At 32.5% G+C, this 12,297-nt stretch overlaps 1 protein-coding gene across 2 annotated transcripts in view; it reads right to left on the bottom strand.

The window, feature by feature from the left end:
• LOC137921506 (carbohydrate sulfotransferase 11) overlaps positions 1-12,297 on the bottom strand; it is a 52,913-nt gene that overhangs the window by 19,992 nt on the left and 20,624 nt on the right. The gene's annotated exons all lie outside the window — the stretch shown is intronic.

The raw sequence follows: 12,297 nt of genomic DNA, 5'->3' as shown, positions 1-12,297 counted from the left end.
TATAGCCACAGAAGACACAAATAGAAATTAAATTACATTTGCATGCCTTCCTCAATGACGAATACTTTAAAACTGTGTCGCGGTATTGACCGATATGCAAAATATTACATTCGAATCTTAAGTAGTTTTGCGTACATAAATGAAATTTAATAAAATAAGTATTTTAAGTTTATTTATAGAGCAAGATATGTTGCGTGGATTTTCCAAAGACTTTTCTTTGCAACTATATCAGAAACCCATTTTGACATTCGTAGGCAAGAAGCCGTTACCGAAACTGAGAACACTATATATACAGCTAGCACGCCCCTAGGTCGCCTATTGAATTCCCGGGATACAATCTTGTATAATTCACAATTTGTGGTTTAATTATATAGGATTATCACTGCACACAAAAAAGTTTCCAAAAGAAGGTCAGCAGCGTCCTCTAAGTACCGTAATACCACACTGCGATCGCCAACCGTTATGTTAGGCCTATGCCTTGCAGTGGGCGTCTATGAACTAAAACGATGACCTATAAGCCAGTAAAAATATTATTATATTAAGTCAGTGAAGATTACTACTAGTATTTTTTATCTCTATTTTTTGGTTAATTTCATTATATTTAAGACCGAAAATTTTTTATTCCTTTAAAAAAATCTCATTTTGAAAATTTAGTTACCACACAAGATATTAGAACAAATCGTTTTATTATTAGAAGTAATTATCAGTAAAAGAAGATTTTAGTTTCAATTTTTTTTTCAATGATTTATTTCTTCACTTCAAAACAGTATTTTAGATTAAATTTATAAATAACTTTGCTTTCACATTATTGAATTGAAAATATTAAATGAAAAAGCGATAAAAAGAAATGAATAAGCGTCGATGAACAGGAAATACAGGCTCGTCGGCTTCCGAGGTGTACTAGACGTCATCGTATCCGTTTTGTTGCCGTATGACAGAACCCGTGTGACTATTTGTTTTGAAGCCACTAGGAAATTGAACAACACGATGTTGAATAATGCACAAGCATTATGCAATAATGTTTACAATGTGTTCTTCGTTAAAACTAAATAAAAACATTATTTTCTCGAAATGATTGCTTTGTTTATATTTTCAATTTTTTCAGACAACTCTTTTTAAAAACGAACAAGGAAAAATTGTTTTCTCGAGTATTAATATTCCATACACAAATAACAAAAAAATTGTTTGTGACGAGAATCGAGAATAATAAGACGTTCAAAGAATGAATAAAATCGTGCTGTTTTATTCGACATCAACTTAAAAAAATAGTCCCCTATTTCAAATTAATATTGCGGAGTTCGTACTTGTGTTCGATTATGTACCTTGGATGGTTTGCCGTCTAGGGAATTCTCTGATTGTTGCCGTGCAAGACCGCTCATAGTGGTGATCATAAATGAAAGCCTATGCCTTGCAGTGGGTGATCATCGTGTGACATGATGATGTTTGAGATAGGTAGTTAAATGTATATAAATAATACTACCTGGACTATATCATCAGTTTACCTAATGGGCGGTCTACCCAAGCCGTATCTACTAGCTCGTTGTCGCCATTCGAGAATCTTTTTGCCCCGATGGTCATTTGTTTCACGAGCGATGTGCCACTTCAGCCGAGCAATTTTTCAAATAATGTCGGTGATTTTGGTTCTTCTACGGATCTCCTCATTTTTAATTCGACCTCGGAGATATCTTATATTTTGCAAACCATACACCGTATTAAAAATCTGTAGGGAGGCATATGTCAAACAGTGGATGTCTTATGTTTTAAAATGAGGATACAGTTTTTGGTGTATCTTTACAACTCATTATTTCTACTCTTTACTTACTCATTACCCTATCTCTATGTAGAAATGGCGGTATATACTGATCAACATATATATTCTTATTAAAAATATATATTAAACAGCGAAGGCGCTTTCAAGTAAAACGCGTGTGATCAAATTTAGGTGAAGCAAAGCTACGAATATATTGCTTATTCGCACAATATTATATTGCACCGTCCTACACCGTTAACATTACGTCATAAAACTGAGTCGTATGAAATTTAAAGCCTCTGAAACATTAGAAACTATATAACAATGTGGTTTCTTATTTAATAAAATATGTAAAGCATTTGAAATACATTGGATAGTTACCATTTTAAACACAATAAGAAAAGATAACAGGGAAAATATTTTAAATAAGTGGAATAAAATTTTGATATATTAATTAATATAAAGTTTGATGAAAATAATATCCTTGTAGACCACTGTCATATTTGTGAAAAAGGTTTGTATAGCTTGCATTAAAAGAAACTACAACGAAATGTCAAAGAAAGAGTCAAATCGGTAACTTTAATTAAAAGACATACATGCCCGACCGAAAAGGCTAACCTAAAAACTAAAGTTCTTTTCGGCGGTAGGTTGTGGAATATGAACAAGAAAAATGTTGATAGTGTAGCTCGGAGCTCTGTTGGTGAAGCTGTCTTCTATGTAGTAGTACAAAGCTACTTAAATTATGTACTACATTTAAAACACAAATATATATAGTAGGAGATATATGCACAAATACATAGGTCGAAGTTTGAACATACCGTATGCGGCCACACGTGTAACATATGCAAGCAGAATGTTGGCGCACTGCGGTACTCTCACCCGTAACAGAGCCGCCTCGGACATACGTGTTTTTATTTATTAAACATTAAATTAGTATCATAATTACTAAATTTTAATAAAAAAATAATCTAATTGTTTTGCTATATTTACTTGCAATCGCTATTATTTAAAACAGGTCTTTGAGGTTCAACTTGAATAAAATTAAAAATTCATATCAGTTCTGTTACGGGATAATTTGTACATCGTAATATTAGTGGAATACTAATTTTAGGAATTATTGTCGGTAAGAAATAATTCGAGAACTAAACTTAGTAAGTGGTTTTGGATTGAAATAAAAGTTTTGGAACAAATAGCGAATACTATTTTGATGGTTAACATTACAGTAGGTACCGCATACAATAATGAGATGCTACATAGAGTTTTGTAAATACAAAATCTTGACAGACCCACGTTAGGGCTCGACTTTGAATTTTAAATAAAATTTAAGTTATTACATTAAATAGCTTTGTCGACTCTCAAGCCTATTCACAATGCTTGTGTGTCTTTAGTTTTTATATTAGTATTAGTTATAAGGATATTATTTATCTCTTTGTCGAACTTCATGAACATGAAACATGAACATGAACATGAACTTCCAAATAATCTCACGAGATACGCGAAAAAACAAACCATTATCTTATTTACAATTTTATTAATCTTCAGAGTAAAAGGTTTATTATTCTATAATGCTTATTAGGGGGAAGTATCTTTAACAAGATTTCACGTAGTTAACCAAAAATTAGTGAATAATAACTACAATGTACGGCGCTAATAAGAGATACCAACTAGTGCCAAGGTTGCAATTACAAGCTTTGTGCTGCAACGCTTTTTGTATTTCACAACTATGGTTAACACCGGAAATTCGTAGCCGATCTAAAGTAATCGACATAGTCCAGGAAATGGGTAAATTTATATAGCAGAAGTCAGCGATTGCATGCAGAAGAGATCTATGTTAGGGTCCTAAAGTTCTGGAGTGAAGACCACGAATCGGTAAACGCAGCGTTATCTTGTGGGTGGACAAACGATTTTCTGAAAAAGGACGACCTACACCAGAAGTCACTGGAAGTAGGCTACTTGCAACTGATGTACTAGATAGAATGCTCTAGGGCAGAAAAGATGATGATTAGACATTGTTATTATTACAATTCAAAGGCCTTCCTCTAGTCATTATATAAAAATGAATAATTAACTTTTTCAACCCATGGGGACGAAATTACCGTTGTCGTCAATTGTACTCTACAAGATAAAAAAAAATTAAGATCTGTATTTCAAAATTATTTACACAGTAGAAATGACTTAAAATTTTTATTTTAAATAATTTATAGTGTATTTTACAATTCTTACTGGCGTGTTTAACGAATGAATATGATAATACTTATTTTATCGACGTGAAAAAAGTGTCTATCAAAGTTAAAAAAGTAAAAAACAGAATTTAGAACATATTGTATATACAATTAGGTTTAATTTCAAACGACGGTGTAATACAATAGAATTATAAGAAGTAAATAAATTTCTTTAATAAAGTTTTCGCTATTAAAATTTTTTATATATACACCCACATACATATATATAAATATATGTGAGTGGGTGTATATATTTATAATTAATTAGGTTTTGTTCGATAAATCTGGTTGGTTACAATATAAACAAAAACGTCCAACGAATCAGATGAGCAAAAAATAAAAAGGCGCGCTCGGAAGATAAAGTAATCGGCCGATTATATTCAGTCAATTTTTTACGTCCGAGTTCACAGAAATTTTTACTTTAACTCTCGTTTTGTAACCGGTTGTACAATATTTTAACATGGTGCGTTGTATTAGCCTATAACTATTAACTTTATAAATTACACAAAGGTAAACAAATGCATTGAGCAGAGATAGCTCAGCAGCAGAGGACTGACACTTGTCATCGTAGGTCGTAGTTTCGGTTCCCGAGATACAATCGTATATAATTAACATTTTGTGCATTAATTATATAGGATTGCCACTACTCACAATCAAGAGTGCCGCCAGCCAAGAGTGGTGACAACGGTTTATACCTTAGATATCTTGGGGGAGGCTATTTTCGAAAATTCTTTATTCTGGTTAACCTAACGCATGTTGCGGTCGTCTATTATTAAATTAGCAATAAGTCCTTAATTTCTTTTAAAACTTTGTAATATCAAAACTTTATTGGAAATCCATAATAAATCAAATAAATGAATGAATGATAAAATTACAATTAATCTGCGATAAAAGTTATAATATTCACGCCATAGGTCGAATCTAATTTGTGTGTGATTATAATTTATATGATATAAATATAAAGTCATGGATATAACATTTTTGGTTATCGTCATCATCAATTTTATGAAAGGATTTAAATTGGGCCTATAAAGATTTTTACAATGATAAACTTTGATTTTATTGTCTGTTTATACATTTTAGGTAAGTCGTGTTAGCATACAATTCGACGAAGGTGATTTTATCGGTGTCCATGCGATGTCGCGATGACTAAATGTTTATTTGAAATACGTTATTCTTTTACTTTTTGCCTTTACACATTCTTTGGATCCGAAAAACGATCGTTGTTTTGATTTTATTTGGTTATAACACAAAGACATTTTATACACGATACAAAAAAAAATTAAACTCATAACGTCTAAATTTTGTCTTCAAATACTTAACAAGCCCTTCATGGGCTCGTGTTAACACATGTTTAAAAAAGCTCCATAAGATAATAAGACTTTCTTTTACTCAGTTTTGAATCGAAAATTAAAAGCATATCATCATATTAATCTTAAGTAAAGCATTTAATAGCATTTAGTTAATTGAAAAGAGCAACTGTTGAGTTTCTAGCCGGCTCTCTGTTGCTTGTTATGTTAAATTAATTGACGATTCAAAAGTCAGTTTTAAAGATATTTTGAATTTAGATTTGATAGTCTATAATAAAAGTTTGTATGTGATTTTTTATCAGCTATAGTGGTCAAGAACTTTAAATTTTTATTTAGCGAAATGACGCACGTTAGATCCCGGATGTGAATTAGTATAGCGATAAGAACGCTTTACCGTGATTTGTGTAACATTATACTAATCAGCATTATTACTAAGCATAAAATTAAAGTATATACATTAGTTTTTTGCTTAGTACCACTGGTAACACACATTATTCATTAGACTGATTTGTGTTACTAGTGATGACTAAATACACAGAACGTAGTTTCTCACTCTTAGCCTCATTAGCAAGCTTACTGTCGTTCAATAGGCCACGGAGAGAGCAATGCTTAGAAATTTTCTACAAGATCGAATCAGATATGAGGAGAGGTGATAAACTAAAATTACTGACATCGCCTAGCAATTTGGCAAGTTCAATAGGCAGTGCCCAGGTCAAATGGCACACCTTATGCCTTAGGTGGAGGCAATGGACCAACGCAGCGGAAACATAAGGAAGGAATATTAAATCTGTGGGGGAGACCTTTGTTCACGATTGGACGTCCTAAGGATGATATGATAATGATGAAGTAGTTTTAAGTTTGACTTGACATTAATTTTAAACCATAAGTTTGTGCAATACTCCTTTCATATTGGAAGCTGATCCATACTCGTTTTTCAGCTATGAACGTCTTATATTAACAAATTAAAACATATTTATCTACTAATAGTTTAATATTAATCATAGAATATTTGCAATGCATGCTATTTATTCCGTATCGCGCTAATTCCTCGTACGCAGACAATGAACGGATTCGTTATAAACATATTCTATTTGCAGCGTCCATCTGTCTAGTAAACACGCCTCATGTGTCAGGGTTTGCTATCTCTCTTACATAGAGAGATGTTTATAAATTACCAGCGAGAAAGGAGCACTAGTGCAAGTAAACGAGATTTTAACGAGACGGCACGCTAATAAATTTTGACCAAAATGGGTTAAATACATAAATATTACTTGAAAATTATTTTCACATAGTGACACGTGATTGGTTATAGATGTAAAAGCTTTAAAGATGGGAATATATAGCTCATTTGCTGTCAATTATTGTATGATAGATGTTATACAAAAATCAAAATATTCATAAAAAAAATAAGTAACGTTATGATAATACAATCTTTTAACAAATTCTGATTACTACGTTTTAAAATTAATTATTGTAAACGTCTTTAAACATTTTGTATTGCCAAATTAGCAACAGGCCTGTATTTCAATAGAAAAATTAATAAATGTAGCATATTTAGGAATGATTTATTTAGTGGTTGGAAATAAGTGCAAAGGCTTTAAAGCATTTTGCAGACAAATAAATTATATATTAACCTCTTTAAAGTGTCTTCACCTATTACAAAAACCATGTGTGGATTAAGTTTTAAATAAAATGTTAATGAAAATATTTAGGACATAATTTATATTTTATGTGGATAATCTTTTCTGTAACATTTGTGTAACAAGTTAGAAAAATGTATTGTAAACCTATTGTAAACTAGACGCAAAGTTATTTTAATTATTTTTTATACTTGTCCCCTTGATACAGATTTCAGGTCCTAACTTACCTGTAATAAATAATGTCGAAAAAGAATACTATCTCAATAATAAGGAATGTAGCTCATATTTAAGTATAAAGTGTATGTTAAAGCTTCATTTAAATTACTAATTTGTTTATCAAAATTACTTGCTACGTATTTGCATACAATCTTAGTTGGTAAAAGAGTACTTAAAAACATTTAATTGCGAAATAAACCACAAAGCCGGTATGCGCGGAAGAAATCGCGCAGTGTCAAGGCGATCCGTTATTCAACGCTGCCCTGTAATAAGGCAAGCCGGCTTGCGGTTACAACGCTCGCTTCTTTTTGCCGAGTCACCTGGCCCAGCGCATCGTCACTCACCTTCTATTTAAAGTAATAAAAACGTTGCGCGAAAATATAAGTTAATGTAAGATAATAAGGTCCAAATTAAACATATATTTATTTTATTTATTTGTACTTTCTTCTACACCATAATAATAAAATACATCTAATATGATAGTCATGATCGCAGGAAATAGCTATATGCAGTTCAGATCAGTTCAGATCTTCAGAGCAGGCCTTGCAGTGGACGTCCATTGGCTCACATGATGACCATAATGAAGTTACGTACCAAAAAATATAATAAATAGTAATAAATAGTTTATACAGCAGTGATACAAAATGCGGTCTTGTCTCGAGGAGATCTCTACCAGACAACCTTTGGATGGAGTCACGAAGGAAAAGAAAGTTTAGGGTGTACATAATAAAAAGTACAACGTAATTCTGAACATATGCTTAGTATATACACCTCACATAAATAACGTTTTTGTGGTAATATTTTAAATGATCATAACTTCCAAAAACATTTGCCTGTAAGAAATATTAATATTCGTGACCTGTTTACCAGCCCGGTCTACTTGAAGAATATTTAATTAATTAATGTAATGTATTATCCTTGTATTTTTTACATACTTGTTATTATACTTGTTTCATATAGACAGTGCGTGCAGTGCAACCAACCTATAACCTTTAAATGCATGTTGTTGCCAATAATTAGTTCTATCTAATTATCAAAAAAAAATCTGATACCAACCGCACGTTGATAGCCATAGATAAAAACGTATGAAAGAATACATAACTTCTTAATTTATATCTTACGTAACCTTGACTATGTTCGTTTTAAAATAAACTTTGTTTACTACATAACCACGCCTTTAAGGGTTAACTGTACATTCTTACACCGTGTATGCCGTGCCACATTTACGCTGGTTCCTCTAGTCACGGGCGGCACGCATTTTCGTGATACAACGGTATGAAAAACGGACAAGAAGCTTTACCCTTGGTTGAAAATTATTTAATACATGTCGTAGAGAAGCGGAACAGTGAATTTGTTTATTGGCTTATAAACTAAATAAAACAAAATTAAAAAGGAATACACAGTGTCATAATTTTTTAACGTATCTAAAAGCCTAGGTAATTAAAGCGGCATAAATAGCCGAACATTAAAAATGTTAGGTTAATTGAATTTGATATCAATGTATGTTTATCACCGCTAATAGTTTCATAAAAATGTAACTGTGATTGTTATTCGTTATCTAAAAGAAGTAATTTAATTATTTGATCGATAATATCTTTAAGCTAATTAACTCATTATTTATTATCAGGATAGTCTCATTATTATCGATTATTATCGTTACGAGCGGTTTAATTAACTTGTACCGGGCGTTGAATCCCATTGAGTACATATTTAATTAATCCTTGATATATTTGCGAATTGCTTTTTATACGGAGTTAACTCCTAGACGCTGAGGATTATGGACCATCAGATAATTGACGCCTTGAAGATGTGGTTCTTGAGACGGATGCGGCGAATCCGTGAATCAACGTTTCGATTTTCAAGGAACTTAATACAAAAAAAGTTTGTCGTCGACTGTGCAAATACGAAACCTCAAGTTCTTTGGACATATCACCCGTAATGAGAACTCAATGGAACGTTTGGTGGTGAAAGGTAAAGTGGAAGGAACGCTCTCCAACGAGATGGACAGACATCATCAAAACTGTCACTAATAAGTCGGTAAATGAATGTTCTCACTCCGCTAAACACAGAGCCATATAACACTTAGCGGGAGTAGCAGAGGCCCCAGACTTTTACAAAGACGAGCACGAATGGAAAGAGGATATTGTTTTATTTCAGCAATAATCATCATACGCTTTCCCTAATGATCGTCACGAACACCACTCTTGCACTGCCTGCATCCAGCGATTTCCCACGACGTTATGTCCAGAAATATAACATTTTTATATTACAATAGTTAGCATTGTCGCCGTCGCTGTTGTTTCAGCCCATAGACGCTCACTGCAAGACAGCCTTCCCCCGAAGATCTAAGGGGGAATGAATAATCGCCACGCTTGGCAGTCTGATTGGTGATCGTACTGTCTTATTGTGGTACGCAAGGGACGCTGCCGCTCATCCTCTGGAAATTGAGCAGCAGCAATGCTACATAAAGTGTGAATTAAATAAGATCGTATCCCGGGAATTGAACCGACCTACGATCGCAAGTTTCAAAAAGTAACACTCACTGCCCAAAAAAGGGAAAAGTTGAGAGAAAGAAGGCGACGAAAAAGAAGAATAAGTAGATTCATTAATAAATACATAACTAATTATATTTTGTCGTGTTAAGTACTACAATTTAAATAATTTCAAAGTGTAGATGGAAGCTTAATATTACGCCTGCAGAATGTAAACGCTTCTTGTTGAATGTTGAAATCTTTAGAAATAACTTCATAATAGGTTGAGGAAAAACTTCCTTCGCATTTTATATAGGATTCCGAAACCTATGTTTTTTCAAATGCGGATTTTTTACTTCTCCTATTGACACTGCATCTGGTCCATTACGTTATAATTGTATTCTCTCTTTGAGTTTTATTTTTTATTGACGTTAAATTTTAGAATAATTCGTATTTCTTTATTAGATTTACTCATTTGGGGAGAAAAACAAATAAAAAATAGCTCGACACAAAATTTACTAACTTGTTTCTTTTTTTAAATGTGGTCTTTTCAATATCATCAAAAACTGCCAGATACAAATAGTACAATTAAAGAGTTTTTATTAGAAGTATGTTCATTATACTATTTGCAAAAATACTTTTTTCTCGACCGAAGTATTAAAACCAACAGTTCGAATTTTAACTATGAAAACAATTTTGTGCTTTCTCCGCTTTTTTATATAAAACATATTTACATACATTGAGCATTTCTCGAGACTCATTTGGTTTTCTTATCGGGAGCGCTCCGACTGACTGCTCCGTTGCTACGTGATGGAAGAACCAACAAACGACTCACATTTATTTTTACATGAACATATTGATTTTATCGATTTCTAACAATTCAAATTAATTTATAAAGTTAGTGACACGTTTGTTGACAACTGTGTGCGGTGTTTCAATACGTATTCACGTCACCATCATCGCTATATCAATCGATACACGTCCACTGCAAGGCATAAACTTCCCCCAAAAATCGACATGATGAACGGTATCCTCAGGACCTTAACTATATCGATGGTCTACCGAGTGGGGCCCTACACACGCCGAGAACTTTTCAACCTCAACGGCCATCGGTTTCAATAGCGATGTGCCCCACCAACTGCTACTTCTAACGAGAATTTCGAGCTATGTGTGACTTTGGTTCTACTGCGGATCTCTTCATTTTTGATTCGATCTCGCAGCGACACTCAGAGCATAGCTCTATCCATTGCTTTATGAATTATCATGTAATAAATTTAAAAGGTATGATGGATTTAAGTGATAATGAAGCTTAATAAATAATTGAGGACATTGTTAAAGAGGCCAAAAAAACTGTCTGAGTTTGTTGTGGAACCTTTTTTAGATTAGGTCGCGTTTAAAAGTTACGGAGGTTTATATTGAACGATGTCATTAAAGAGGAGCTGAATTTGATTCTAGTTTCTAATAAATTGGGCTCGTCTGGCTTCTCATATTTCGCTCAAGTGGTCACTACTGTAAGTGATGCTAAATATATAATAATATGGTTTAATGAATAAAATATATTTTTACCCATTTTCCAATTCCCATTTCCATTTTTAACAAAATACACTAATCTCCTCTGACTGTATATACAGAGTGATTAGTTATAGGTGTAAAAAGCTCTATATTTATATTTCACTTATCATAAAAACTTTAAAGATTTAACATCTACGAGTATTTTCAATTATTATATGTATAGTGATGAATCTTAAACACATAATTTTTTTTGGAATGCGACCGGCCATTATATTTTTTGTTTTGTTTTATTATTTTATTGGTTATTTCTGAAACCATTGATTTTCGGATCGTACTCCTATAATATATTAGTTGATAGCTAATGAGTTATAAATTCACTTCTTTAAAGCTTTTACACCTATTTTCGAACACCCTTTACGAATAGTATGCAAGCAGTCACGATTTGATCGTGACAGAATTCGTACGTGACGTTACACTTTTCAGGAATGATAGACATTTTTTGTTCTATGTAAACGTTTGAAGTGGGTGCTCTGAAATTATGCCAAGTGTCCGCATTCGCCGGTTACTGTACTCTTATTCGACATTACAAATTAATTAAGACTATATTTATTATTGTTCTCAGCTATAATTTTCATTCTATCATTTTATAGTTTAAATTTGGAGAATGGTAAGAACGCCCTCAAAACCTTCTGCCGGTGGTATTTTATAAAATTCATTCTTAGCTATTTAGCGTAAGAAATATTCCCACCAAATTTCGATTCTCTAATCCTTTTGGTTCCAGATAATATCATTGTGAGTTATTAAGTAGGTAGAAATCTTGTTTACAAATATACAGACTATCAAACTTTGTATCAATATCTTTTTACATTGTAATTTTTAAAATTTCCATAGTCTTTGTTATTACAAGTTGTATTGTAAAATCCTTCCCAGGCTATTTGTCTTTGCAACCCGAATACCGTTATGTCGTACGACCTCAGGTTGGGACTTGCATACCAATTTTGAGGTTTTAACGGCGGGGCAAGAAATGATTTCGTATTCTACAGTTAATCATTTGCATACTACACCAAATATTTTCGACTTGCACAGTTTTGATTTGAAATGCAAGCAATTAAATTTACATTAATACGGGACAATTTAAGTTTTATTAAATATAAGTAATTAAATTTTTTACCTTAG

This window comes from Battus philenor, unplaced genomic scaffold (assembly GCF_028537555.1).
Source record: "Battus philenor isolate CCGP_79_NKW_IND1 unplaced genomic scaffold, ilBatPhil1.0.hap1 SCAF_19, whole genome shotgun sequence".
Taxonomy (NCBI): domain Eukaryota; kingdom Metazoa; phylum Arthropoda; class Insecta; order Lepidoptera; family Papilionidae; genus Battus; species Battus philenor.
The sequence above is the reverse complement of the archived record's forward strand: the minus strand, read 5'-3'. Positions and strand labels throughout refer to the sequence as shown.